Source organism: Spermophilus citellus (genome assembly GCF_964194105.1).
Source record: "Spermophilus citellus genome assembly, chromosome: 12".
In the NCBI taxonomy this organism is placed as follows: Eukaryota; Metazoa; Chordata; class Mammalia; order Rodentia; family Sciuridae; genus Spermophilus; species Spermophilus citellus.
Window position 1 is genome coordinate 122,502,007 of NC_138198.1, and position 12,461 is coordinate 122,514,467.

At 36.3% G+C, this 12,461-nt stretch overlaps 1 protein-coding gene across 1 annotated transcript in view; it reads left to right on the forward strand.

The window, feature by feature from the left end:
• Nucleotides 1-357: 357 nt before the first annotated feature.
• CCDC102B (coiled-coil domain containing 102B) overlaps nucleotides 358-12,461 on the forward strand; it is a 118,572-nt gene continuing 106,468 nt past the window's right edge. Inside the window, exons 1-3 of the mRNA XM_081263279.1 lie at nucleotides 358-798; nucleotides 1,037-1,136; nucleotides 1,343-1,418. The gene's annotated coding sequence lies outside the window, so the exon portion shown is untranslated. The remainder of the gene's footprint in view (nucleotides 799-1,036; nucleotides 1,137-1,342; nucleotides 1,419-12,461) is intronic.

Sequence of the window (12,461 nt, forward strand, 5' to 3'; positions counted from 1 at the left end):
TGAGAAGGAAAGGATGTTGTGAAGTAGAAATAAATGATAAAAACTGATATTCAGCTGGGCTGGGGTTGTGGCTCAGCGGTAGAGTGCTGGCCTTGAACGTGTGGGGCTCTGGGTTCGATCCTCAGCACCACATAAACATAAATAAGATAAAATAAAGGTATTGTGTCCAACTATAACTAAAAAAATATTTTAAAAAAACCCTGATATTCAGCTAAGAATAATCCTCCAAATTAAAAGGTGGAAGAATAAACTCATTTACTTGACATTTACTTCCTAATGTCCAAAGCTGTCCTGGTCACTCATGAGGAGCATACTGATCATCTCCTCTGCCCTTGCTCTTTTCCTTGGGGAATTGTGTCCTCTGTCAGCCAGGAAAGCTCTCTTCTCCGTGGTCTGCCAGCACCCCTCATCACCACACTTCCTGACAGCTGAGTCATGTCACTGGAAAGCCACTCCTTCCCCTGGGAAGAGGCCAGGGAACTCTCCTGTGAGTCCCTGGGACTGCAGGTCACATTCCCTTCCAACATGACTAAGATCCAAGGACTGACAGATAGTTTTTGTATTCTGAGTTGTATTCTCAGAAACTTTATTAAATATGATTTCTTTTTCTTTTTTTTTGGCAATTTGCAAACCAAATTGAACAAGTGATATTTTCCATTGTTCTATGACCTGCAGTAGAATTTTCCTTTAACTATTTTCCAGATAGGGGCTTTAATAGTTTTTGTTATTTTAGCTTTAGGCTTTCCCATTTTTAGAAGTTATTATTATTAAATACTAAATATACGTGTGAATGAGGAGGTAGGTATTTTCTTCCTTTTCTGCTCACAGAACATAGTTTCAAATGGGCTGTCTGGAAAGCTTTGAATAACAAATACTTAATGCTTTAAGAACATTGAAATTATTTTATTTTGGTTATCTTACTTGTGATCCAAAGAGGGTGTTGTGGTATCGGTTTTGAGAGAACTTCACAACCAATGGGAATCCTTTTGGAGTTAGCGTGGGGTGTCCTTAATACTGGAATAATCCCGTTGGCCAGGACCCCGGAGCTGCTCAGATGAGAAAAGGATGCAGGAAATTCTCTTGTTTACACATGTGTCTGCAACTGAGACGCTAGCACAGTCCCGCAAGCCCAGAGGGTAAGAGAATTTCATAACCTTCTGGTTTTCTGTTTAATTTTCATACTTTCCTGCTAGGCAAAGCCTGTGTTCTCATAGCAAAGGAAAAGACAGTTGCTTATAAGATATAGAGGAAAACTACTTACTGTAGGTCTGGAAGCAGGATTTGGAGGATCTTTTTAAAATGCAGTTGATTTCTTCGCTTCCCTTCCTTTTTTCCACTCTAGGTATTATCTATTCTGACAGCTTCATGCATTTTCTGTCTTAAAAAAAAAAAAAAACTGCACTCTAAATAAAACTCAGGTAAGAATTTCAACTCCAATTTTAGACAGTCATAGAATAGATTGATACTGAACCCTTACTTTCTAGTTCCATGTGCATATAAATGAATGTGTTTGAAGTAATCTGTATTCTTGTAGTAAAAACAGTGAAATTGTCATGCAAAGTCTATGCACTTTTCATTTCATGAGACTTCATGCTGAATTCTTTTCATCCTTAACAGAAAAGTGTACTTTAAATATTGCAATGATACCGACTTTGTTTTATATGTTACCTGTATAGTGTGGAAGAGATAGGGACATGGAATAAAATCATAAAATCTTGTATTTAAGAACAAAGAAAAGAAATTGATGTTCAACTATACAGAAATAAATTGCAGGACTAAAGGAAAAAAATCTCTGTGATCAATTGGGAAGAATTTGCTTATGTTTTCTACAAAGATAAATTATCAAATAAATGCCCAGTGGGTAAATCAGTTGGACATAAATATGAGGAAGATATTCTTAAAATAAAAGATGCCATTAGAAATGTTTAAGTAATATAAGGCACCAAACTATATAATGATATTTCTTAATAATCTTATTTACATGAATACCCATTTTTCTGTTTTTATAATCTTTTTGTTATCCATAAATGTCCTTATGTACACATTAAATGTTCTTGAATTCCATTTTTTCCATATTTTTGATAAATAGTAAATTGGAAAGGAATTCAATAAGTTAGTCAGGCAATATTTATAGGTTTTGTGTCATTTTGCAATCTGGACTTAAAATATCTGGAGAAATAGTTTATGTGAATTGCTTTATTTTTCAGAAACTTTAAAAATAGTTTTCTTGTGAAATAATGTTATTTTTTTTGTTTCTCTTTTGAATTCTGCATGTTCACTAGCTTCAACAGTTGCTTCATCCCAGGTACAGAGCTTCTTGCCTCTTGCAGTGGATATGACCTCTAATTTATGTATTTTAGCTAATTCTTAGAGGCAGAAAGATAATGAATATGATTATTAAATATATGAAAAATATTCTCAGGTCACCTTTAATTGAAAAAGTGCCTTATTTTTATGCTGATTTGACAAGGTTAATTGAGATCCATCAAAATCTTAAAAATTTTTATTTTTAGCAGAGATGTTAGTATTAGAAGAACTCATGAGACTTTGAAAGAGGTTCAACTTTCTGCTGAATATTGAAAAATTAGTGAAACTTAGATAGTTGCTCAAAACAAGAGAAATATTCTTACTTTGTGGAAGCAGTCAACTTAAAGGCCCTAATTAGCATAAAGCATGGAAGAATAGTGGGAAGTAATCTGAGAGATCAGAACATGAAAAATGCACTTTGTGAATAGTTGACATTGTGCTCCACATAGGTGGAGCAGAAAATGTTTGTGGAAATCTTAAAATTCACACAATGTTTCAAGTTTTATATATCCTTCAGTGAGGGTGATGGCAAGTTTCTGAGATGGAGTATATCATTCTTACCTCATTCTCACCATCAGCAGCATATCTTGCCAACACAGATGGTGTTTCCTGTGTGCAAGGTGATTGACATACATGTCTTCAATTCTGATAGCTCTGCAATAAACTGAACTTCATTTTACAAGTTACCTTCATTTACACATGAAGAAATCTGGTGTTCAGAAATGTCAAATCATTTACTTACAGCCACAGATACAGTGAGTGTTGGAGCCAGGGTTCTAGGCACTGTCTTTCTGGCTCCAGAGTATGTTCACAGTGCTATGCTGGTATTTCAGGAATGTGAATCTGGTAGAAGTTAAACAGAGAGTTTTGAAATGGGCATTGAATTAATAAAGTACAAAGAGGAGGAAGGGAGACAACAACCCAAAGATCAATTTCAATATTCCGTATAGCCAATCAATCACAATTCTATCAAGTGTTCCACTCTTTTCTTTGGCAATAGAGAACAGAAATCAATGATGAAAATAAGGAACAGTAATTGTTACGGAGACATATCTGGCATTGTGGATCTGTGTCCCTGACTACCAGGGAGGTGTTTACAGTGTTTTATGATATTTTTCTAATAAAGTATGAAAATATGGATCACTTGAGGAAGGGACAATAGGTTTCAGTGTGTGTGTGTGTGCACCTGTGTATGAGTTCATATTTTTCATTTGCATCAAGCCTAGTACCTGGTTCATGGTAGATAACAAATGAAAGGCAAATAAATATTTGGGTCTGTGAAAGAGATTTACTAAAAACAAGTACAAATAAAATGCTTGTTGAGAAAAAATAAGGAGCAGCTTTTACATTTGAATTGTTTTGCCTCCTCTTCAATACTTATGGCTTTCTTTCTTATTTTAAAACATATTAAAGAGAAGCTATCTTTTGATTTCTCAGAGGAAATTTCATTACAGGTTTTCAGTGAAGATTGTTGTACACAATAGAAATACTTGAAGTGCTTGGGAATGTTATCGGGAGCAGGTTGACTCTCCTTGATTTATTTTCAATGTGTGATGTTGATGACTACTTAGTGACCACGCCCTCTTAAAACTATGGAAAGATGCAACTATTATCAAAGGAGAGCGTCATATACATTTTAGTTTTATTTCAACAAGTGGAAGAGTACACATAAAATTTATGTTGCTAATGGATTATATAGTATTCAGTGTATCCATAGTAAAAATACTAGAACCTATTTATTAGCAACTGCCCCCCATGTATACAAACTTTAAACATCTTTTATTTCCTCTTGAAGTAAAATAGAACTAGTATTTGAATTAGCATTCATTTTCTTCTTCTCTCTTTTCTATGGTTTGAATGAAGTTAAAAAAAAACTTCAGCTTACGCTGTTAATGAGTTTTTTTTTTTGGAAGATTTATACACACACATACAAATATATATATGATGGTTTCTATGCTATCAATTATAAACATGTTATCTGTTACTTTATAAGTATAGTATCATTTAAGTAAGCTTTATAGGAGAAACATATTTTCCATACACTGAAGCAGATGAGGATATTTGAAATGCCAGGATCTGGTCCCTGACCTCATGACTTTGTATTTTAAATAAACAGATTTAGGTTATGTTCCAAGATTATATTGCACAGAATGATTCTTATTCCTGATGCCAAGTTTTCACCAACTACAGATGCTCAAATGTGATAGAATATGAACTTGAGACCTCGGGTACAAAAAGGAAAACTGGACACTGTATTAGAGGAAATAAACTAGCTATTTAATTGAAATCCTAACTTTGAAAAATTATTAATATTACTATGTATTTAAATATTATCTGGGTTGATTTAAGCCAGGTGAGTGAGGGATTCTGGAAAGATGGAAATAACAATCATATAAAATGCTACCGATTATTCAAATAAAACAGGAATTTCAGGTGTAGAGTTAACCATTAATTAGATTTAGTGATGTAGAAATCATTTCTTCTCTGATTTTGTTTGAAGTTGGGGCTGAAATTGATAGAGTAACTTCAGGAGAGAATAGAAAGAGAAAATTTTTTTCTTAAAGATTTTTATTATAAAAATCCGGAGAAATGGGATGGCTCCTGAGCAGGGATCAAGATCACTTTTTGAAGTTGAAGGTATCACAACACTTCTCTTACTGATGAGAATGGCCTAAAGCAGGGGTCTGAACTGATGTAACACAGGAGCAAGGATTCTGTGTTGGCAGGAGACCCGCCTTTGAGTAGGTGAGCTGGGATGAGATGTGCCTAAGAACAGGAAGCCTGACTTGAGGGCATGGACAATCCCTCTGCAGAAACACATAGCACATGGGCATCCTGAGATTGAGAGGTGTAGAGTGTGGGAAAACATAACAATTTTATCAACGAAGATGCCTTAAGGAAGACAGGAGTCTAGTGGAAGAGAAGTGAAATGGGATAAGGTTGAGTCGGCAGTGGTGAAAGCCCCTTTGAGATTCAGAACCAAGAACTTGAGGAGAGACCCAAGCAGGTGTTTTCTCTAATATGAGCAGGTGCTCAGGGGCACATGCAGAGCAGTCAGATAGATGGCATTGACCTGTTAGGGTTTTCTAAGCTGGTGAGATGGATGGAATGCCAGGATGAGACTTATCTATTAAAAATGGAGTACACAGGAGGAGGGGAGGGGAGATGTGAAATAAGTGAGAGATGGTGGAAAGGCAGTAGAGTTGATTGACAGACTCAGGGCTGGGTCAAAAGGGACAGTTACAAGGAGGATGGGAGGAGGTAATAAGAGGTATTTGTCATTGATTTGGGAAGAAATGCTAGTGCAGTATGGTGTCTAGGGTGTATAAGCAGCCAGTGGAGAGGCGAAGTGAAGATATTGGAATTATTAGGAACTTAGGGTAAGAATATTAATTATAAGGGTACTACATGTGGAAATGTTTTGGACATAGAGTTTTTGTCCTTGAAATGCTTCAACTCCTCCTCTACTTAAGCAATTAAGTAACACAGTTGGTTTCACTAGATAAATTTTAATACCCGTTCCCATGCTAGGGTGCTGGTATCTTGCTAGAATTCTCTGTCTCCTTTCTGTTTACATCATGTCCTGATTGCTCATACAAACTGCATTAGAAAAATAAATCTTCATGCAGAGAGGGATAAGAACAAGATAGAATTTTTCACATCCAACAAATTTTAAGTCCACAATTTTTCTAGATGTTTATTCTTTGCCAAAGTTTAAGCTAAAATTTAAATACAGTTAAGTTTTAAAATAATGCTGTTCAGAGAGCATGAATGGGTAATATGATTCTTGGCCTCTGACTTCCAGTACAGCAGATATTTTAACAAATACACATTTTAAAAGTTAGTCATCATTTTTTGCACATTGTCTAAATGGTGGGATTTCTCAAAGTTTAGATTGAACTGTTGAGCAGATGTATCTAATTTTTTTAATGATGTCCATTTGCTTGTGATATGACAACTGCATTATGTAACTGTATGGCCAGGAATAAAATGACCTGTACACATATATTTAAATAACAGCCATAGACATTTTGGTGTACAGTTTCATTATCAGAACACACTTTTCAAGAATATATTTGCCAATAATGTTATGAGCAATCACCTTAATTTGAAACATATATAGGAAAACTCTACATGATTGAAACATAAATGTTGCCAAAACATGTTGAACATGCTTTTAAAAAATCAAAACATAGTTTTCTATTTCTGTAAAATTCTCCATAAAAAAGAAACATTTTGAAACTTTTCGGATACTCTAGAGTTGTGCTGTCCAATATAAATATAGCTCAAGCATGATTTTCAATTTAAAGTAGCTAAAAAATTAAAAGACAAATAAGTGAAATTAATATATTTGTTAATAATATTAATAATATTTATTAGTAAACCCAATATATAACATTATCATATAACATGTAAGATATATATATATATATGTTTCTTAGTGAGATATTTTATATTTTTATTTTTCGTGCCCTGTCTAATTCATACTTCAGATCATTTCGACTCATGCTGCCCTCATTTCTAGGGAGCACTACTTCCAGCAAGTAAGTACCATGCTGGATGGCCTGTGACTCATGCACTGTGAAATAAAGTAAAAAAAAAAACACTCTCAGGGCAGTCATAGATCATATCATCTCTCTCCTTATTGTAAATGAATACAAAAAGTTTAATGAGCTTATTAAGGATGAGACTTGATCCAGATTTCCTAAATCTAACCCACCATCCTCTGGCTTCTACCAAACCTTATGATGTCGTCTTGTTTGCATATTTATGTTATCTTGACACTGAGAAGTACATAAATTCTGGCAGCCTATAGACATAACCAAGCCAATATGCCCTCTGGTTGTTATTGATTAAGAGATTTGAATTATTTAGGGAAGTCTAATAGGTGTCAAAGCAGGCAAGGATGGAAATGATACACCCAATTCTAAGAATCCACAGAATTCTTAGTATTTATTTATGTATTTATAAATTAAAATTAAATTAAATCTATAAATCTGAGGAGGCAGAGATAGTTAAGAGAAAAACAGCAAAAGAAGAGTTTTGGAGGAAGATTTTAAATTGAGACGTTAGAAGGATTACTTGTGAAAGAGTTGATGAGAAGAAAATATTCAGACTGGGAGATGAGGTGAAAACAAAATTTCCAGCAACCAAAATTTTAATCTGGTCTCTGACTCTGCAGCTTCCCTTACACATGGGTTACATTTTCTGTTTCAGAGACTGGAAAGCCAGATTTTTTGAGAAATATAAACACTGCTTATTCACTTCCTGTTATTTTGAAATTTTTAATCCTGTTCCCTTAGTTTTTATTACTAAGGAAATAAACAACTAAGCCAAAATAAAAGGACACGAATGAAAACTGATTCTAGATCAATTAGCAATTAGCAAACTGATTTCTTGTTTATATTACATTAAAATGAAAAGAATTACAATAAAATGTGATTGATAGTATTTCTATGGACTCAGAAGAGTCCACAGAAATGTAATGATGCCACACATCTAATTATGGTGACTCAGACACTCTTGGGTAAACCCCCATACACTGTTAGCTAATGTCCTGCTAATCCATGGTAATGATATATTTATATTAGGCTATATATACATTATTTCCCTTTTTGTTAGATTGTACAAGCATATTAGTCTTAAATAATTCCATTGTCTGTCTTTGATTTTTTGATAAATGTTCTGAGTTTAAAAATGCTCCTTAACAGGAGAAATTACTTGATTTAACTGCATATAAATGAATGTTATTTTATTTATGTTAAAAACACATTTTTCATCTTCCTTTGATCTTTCTTCATTCATCTCCCAAGACATACAATGATATACTTTCTGAAAATCATGCTATTAGTATTCAGAAGGAGCTAGCCTTGTGATTTCAAAATTAATTATGTACTTTAAGAAAAAACAATTATGAAACAGGAAGTTCCATATTCACTAATAATTTTATTCTGTCAACCTCTTCTGCAACTTCATTAATAAAGGCATTTAATTCAAGGACTAAAGCTAACCTGTGGGTTTGGAGTATGCAAAGACTTAGTTTATGCAGGGCTGTCCTGTGAACACACTGCTGTGGAGGGGTGGAGGCAGCCAGCTTTCCTGTCTCCATAACACACTTGGAGGATATTTAGAAAGTTCAGTTGACTTTCTGCCCCCAGTCCCTTCATTTTCCATACAGAAAGTAGAGTTGGCTGTGTAAATATTTATATGTGGGAGGGTAATCAGGAGTGTTAAACTCCCAAAACAGGGCTAGTTTGCGTTATAGTTTATACAATTCTATTTTCCAGTTTTTCCATCATATTCAAGATAATTCATTTTCATTCATAATATAAGTTTTGTTTCATTTAAAAATGTGAACAGCTTGCTAACTTGATAAAAGTGAGTCTTTGGAAAACTACTCTTTTTTAATACTCACTTGAATTTCTCAGTCAGATTTCACAGGTAATCACAATGGGAGCTCCTTGAGGGTGGACATTCAAATCTCTTTCTTCTCTGGTACAACTTCAACCTCTAGAACGATGTGCTTGGGACATAGTAGACATTCAATAAGCACTCAATGGCTTAATTCAAAAATGCAAGTTTAAAAATATAAGAAATATTTATCTTTATTCTACTGTAACATCATGCAGAAATGAGAAGACATTTTTTGTGTATGTGTTTTAATAAAATGGTCATCAGAATACAACAGACACTAGTATTGCTGTATGTATATACGTGGCTGTATAACCAATGTGATCCTGCAATCTGTACACGTGGAAAAATGAGAATTCATACCCCATTGAATCAAATGTATGATATGTCAAGATCATTGTATTGTCTCGAGCAACTAATAAAAAATAATTTTTTTAAAAAAAGAAATAAAATTAGAATAGAAATGAACAAAAAAAAAAATGGTCATCAGAATACATCATTTCATATGAACTTGCCGGCTTTTGTGTCTTTTATTTTGCTTTTGTTATCACATGAGCTCCTTAAGTGTTAGACAAAGGAAAATAATTATAGGCACTTGAAAATCTTAAAATTACTGTAGTTTACTACTTTTTGTTTTTGATATATAATTTTCTTTATATGATAATCTTTTTCATTTAAGTTTGGAGCCACAGAAAGATTTGCAACAGAATATAAATCACTTAGAATGGAATAGAATATATTATATGCAAGGGATGCTGGCTTAGGAAACACACACACAGACGCACACAATATAAAGTCTAATCTAACTAAAAGACTTAAAAGTATAGTAAGCAGCTATGTATTTATTTCAGATGAATTTTATTTTTATTTTTATATTTTTTTCAACAGGAAGTTATTTATAAATCTCATTGAATCACTTCCACAAAAGGGAAAATCATTTGGGTTACCATAGCAGCTAGCAAAGCCCCACTTAGATTTTTATCTATGCTTGAGACAGATGCCTTCTATCTGGTTAAAATGAAAATACAATAGCAAAAAAGACCAACCATAATTTGTTTTTGTAACTCTACAACACCATTAAAAATTTCAAGGAAATCTCCCCTAATCTGCTTTAACAATCTAGTAACTAGAGCAGCGCGGCCCGCCCGAACCCGCAGACGGCACCCGCCATCCCGCCGGCCTGGGGAGGCCCTGCTCTCGCTCTGCGAACGGCCACCATGCCTGCCAGGCTCGTAGCCACGCGGCCGCAGCTGCCCGGCTCTACAGTCGGCCCCCCAGCGGGTGCAGAGGTACAATCCTGCGGCCACCAGCTGCTTTAGAAAGTGGCGGCGGGCCCCGAGCGGCGCGGCCCGCCGGAACCCGCAGACAGCACCCGCCATCCCGCCGTCCCGGGAGGCCCCGCTCTCGCTCAGCAAACGGCCACCCCGCCCGCCCGGATCTTTTTTTTTTTTTTTTTTTTTTTAATTTTTTATTGATTATTTAAAGCATTACATAGCTCATGATATATCATCTTTCATACATTAGACTCAAATTGTGTTTTGAACTCCCATTTTTCACCCCAAATATAGATTGCAGAATCACATCTGTTACATATTCACATTTTTACATAATGCCATATTAGTGTCTGTTGTATTCTGCTACCTTTCCTAACCCCTACTATCCCCCCTCCCCTCCCCTCCCATCTTCCCTCTCTATCTCCCCTGCTGTTGTTCAATTCTCTCCCTTTTTTTTCCCTCCCCCTTGCCCCTCATAGCCTCTTATAATTTTATGTATCCTTGAAGGTCTCCTACCATTTCCATATGCTTTCCCTTCTCTCTCCGTTTCTCTCCCCCCATTCATCTTTGTTTACTGTAGTCTTTTCCACATGCTCTTCCTTCCTGTTCTGTTCTTAGTTGTTCTTTTTATATCAAAGCAGACATTTGGCATTTGTTTTTTAGGGCTTGGCTAGCTTCACTTAGCATAATCTGCTCTAATGCCATCCATTTCCCTGCAAATTCTATGATTTTGTCACTTCTTAGTGCTGCATAATATTCCATTGTGTATAGATGCCACATTTTTTTTATCCATTCATCTATTGAAGGGCATCTAGGTTGGTTCCACAGTCTAGCTATTGTGAATTGTGCCGCTATAATCATTGATGCAGCCGTATCCCTATAGTGCGCTCTTTTAAGGTCCTCAGGGAATAGTCCGAGAAGTGCAATAGCTGGGTCAAATGGTGGTTCCATTCCCAGCTTTCCCAGGAATCTCCATACTGCTTTCCAAATTGGCCTCACCATTTTGCAGCCCCACCAGCAGTGTACAAGTGTACCTTTTTCCCCACATCCCCGCCAACACTTGTTGTTGTTTGACTTCATAATGGCTGCCAATCTTACTGGAGTGAGATGGTATCTTAGGGTGGTTTTGATTTGCATTTCTCTGATTGCTAGAGATGGTGAGCATTTTTTCATGAACTTGTTGATTGATTGTATGTCCTCCTCTGAGAAGTGTCTGTTGAGGTCCTTGGCCCATTTGTTAATTGGGTTATTTGTTATCTTATTGTTTAATTTTTTGAGTTCTTTATATACTCTGGATATTAGGGCTCTATCGGAGGTGTGGGGGGTAAAGATTTGTTCCCAGGATGTAGGCTCTCTATTTACCTCTTTTATTGTTTCTCTTGCTGAGAAAAAACTTTTTAGTTTAAGTAAGTCCCATTTGTTTATTCTGGTTGTTAACTCTTGGGCTATGGGTGTCCTATTAAGGAATTTGGAGCCCGACCCCACAATTTGTAGATCGTAGCCAACTTTTTCTTCTATCAGACGCAGTGTCTCTGATTTGATATCTAGCTCCCTGATCCATTTTGAGTTAATTTTTGTGGATGGCGAGAGAAAGGGATTCAATTTCATTTTGTTGCATATGGATTTCCAATTTTCCCAGCACCATTTGTTGAAGATGCTATCCTTCCTCCATTGCATGCTTTTAGCCCCTTTATCAAATATAAGATAGTTGTAACTTTGTGGATTAGTCTCTGTGTCTTCTATTCTGTACCATTGGTCCACCCGCCTGTTTTGGTACCAGTACCATGCTGTTTTTGTTACTATTGCTTTGTAGTACAGTTTGACCTCTGGTATTGCTATACCTCCAGATTCACACTTCCTGCTTAGAATTGCTTTTGCTATTCTGGGTCTTTTGTTTTTCCATATGAATTTCATGATTGCTTTGTCTATTTCTACAAGAAATGCCGTTGGTAGGCCGCCCGGATCTTAGCCACGTGGCCGCAGCTGCCCGGCTCTACAGGCAGCCCCCGGTGGCCCGCGCAGCGAGAAGTGTCCCCGCCTGGCCCAGCAGACAGCCCGTGCCCTCCCGGCTCTACTAATAGCCCCGCCCACCCGGAGAGCGTGAAGGGAATCTAACCAACCCTTTATGAAATAGCTTTGCCTACGGGAAGAGAAGAAAATGGATCTCTAATACCTAATTTTATTTCCTATTTCATTTAAATTTTTTCTCTCCCTTTTCCCTCTCTCTCTCCCCTTCCAAGTTTTACTGCTCTTTCCATTCTCCTCTATGCTATCTATCTCCCTCTCCTTCTTTCTTTTCAAGAGCACCTACCTTCCCCTTCCCCCCAACTTTCATCCCAAGCATTACGACCTCCATTTGGCATAACTGTCTAAATACAAATAGGTGTGTGCCCTCCCCCCGCGCCTGCAAGGTAGCTGGACCTGCAACCCACCAGCAGGTCAGGCCCAGCAACCTGGGAGTGGCAGAAC